The following is a 2,103-nucleotide window of genomic DNA, read 5'->3' on the forward strand; positions in this document are numbered from 1 at the left end:
GTTATATTTTCATGCTAGCTGGTGGAGCTGTTTCTGGGAGAAGTGCTAAGCAGACCTTGACTGCTACTTCCACTATGGAAGCTGAGTTCGTATCCTGTTTTGAGGCTACCTCGCATGGTGTATGGTTGAAGAGTTTCATATCTGTGCTTAGAGTCGTGGACTCTATTTCAAGGCCATTAAAGTTGTACTGTGACAACTCAGCTGCAGTATTTATGACTAAGAACAATAAGAGTGGAAGTCGAAGTAAACACATCGACATCAAATATTTAGCCATAAGAGAACGTGTTAAGGAAAAGAAAGTGGTCATTGAACACGTTAGCACTGAGTTGATGATTGCAGATCCTTTGACTAAAGGCATGCCACCAAAGAATTTTAAGGATCACGTAGTACGAATGGGACTTGGTTCCATAATGTGATTTACATTGTACGAATATTTATTGAAACTCTTAATTCAGTTTAATGATTTCTCATATGGTTTTGTGCACATGATTATTCATTCGTTTATTTTGAGAAATCTCATTCGGTTTGGACTTTGGAATAGACGTATGGTTTATTCATTAAGTTGTATGGGATAGTGTTGAGAGACTTGATATAGTGTAATACATGGAAGATAATACTCACTATAAGAGGACCTATCGCCATGACTCATATATTTTGTTTCTCTATATGATATGTGTTGAACTATATGAACCAAGTGAGGGAATGTTGGGATTTTTTCTTTAAGATTCCTAAATTAGTTAATGATGGGAATTAAATTTATTTCTTTAGAATTCCTAAATTAATTAAAACTCTAAATTAATTTCAATACCCTTTGGAATTCCCAAATTAATTTCAATACCCATTGAAATTCTCAAATTAATTTCAATAACCGTTGGAATTCTTTGGTGTTTTTAAGAGAAATAATTTTCAGAATGTGGTTCATATAGTGTCTAAGTTCAACACATGAATTTAGTAACATTCTATAATGTGGTCGCATCCATTGAACTCTGTGATGGGCAGAGTACTATAAATTAGATGTGATGTTTGCTGTTTTGGTCTCTAAGCTTGCTCCTCTTCATTTTATTTGCACCATCGGGTTGTGAGTGAGAAAAGCTTAGAAGATCTATAACAGAAAATTTGTCGTGTGAGTTGTGAGTGTCGATTATGTTCATTTAAGTTATGGCTGGAGGTATGTATGATCTTATCTCGTTTCCGCTAATCGATTTAAAAATTAATTTTGTAAATCGAAAATGGTATTTATAATCTTTTACATTTATGATATATTTTTATAATCCATAATCTGATATGGGAGTTATAGGTACCTATAATGTCTTTTAATACAGATAATCAATTTGATAAATTTTTATCATCTATATTTTTATCTGAACCATTATATTGTCTTGAGATTCGTGCCAATTATTTTTGGGTGCACATAAAGTATTTAAAATTCATAGACAATAAAACATAAAAGCCCAAACAATTAGGCATTTACATTATTACATACTTGCAACACATTTTTTATGTATTTACATATTTAATACATAAATTTTATATTTTATATTTACAACACACAAGTATATTCTTGTATCAAAAATATCATTATTAATAACTTAACATAACTAAAAGATGATCCAGATAGATGTCTAAAATGATAATTTAGGTGTAAATATATAAGAATTGAGTGATATGTCTCTAAATCTTACTCTAATTTATTTATTTTGCACTTATATCTAACAATAAAGTTACCCAAGGGCACACTAATCCGAACAGACTAGTCCTCCAGTTTGTCAATCACCACCACGCTGCTCCTCCCATTAAAATTTTGAACTTATGACCACAAAATCTGAATTCGCGGCTGCCATACCTGAAAAACTTTACGGGTCTGACTAATTATGACTTCCCCTCGCCAAAAAAAAACATTGATGTATAAATAATTCATTTTTAATTAAATCAGTCATATTCTTGACATCCGCCCGCGCAGTCAAGCCCAACAAGCACGCGAGTCTGAACAAGCCAGCAATGGCAGTTAGCTAGGTTTGGTGTGTTAGCTCATCTCCATGGCTACTCACGCCTTTCTCCTCTCCCAACCCTCTTTTATCCCACCCCGCCCCCCTCCCTCTTTCC

This window comes from Phalaenopsis equestris, unplaced genomic scaffold, assembly GCF_001263595.1.
Source record: "Phalaenopsis equestris unplaced genomic scaffold, ASM126359v1 Scaffold232831, whole genome shotgun sequence".
In the NCBI taxonomy this organism is placed as follows: Eukaryota; Viridiplantae; Streptophyta; class Magnoliopsida; order Asparagales; family Orchidaceae; genus Phalaenopsis; species Phalaenopsis equestris.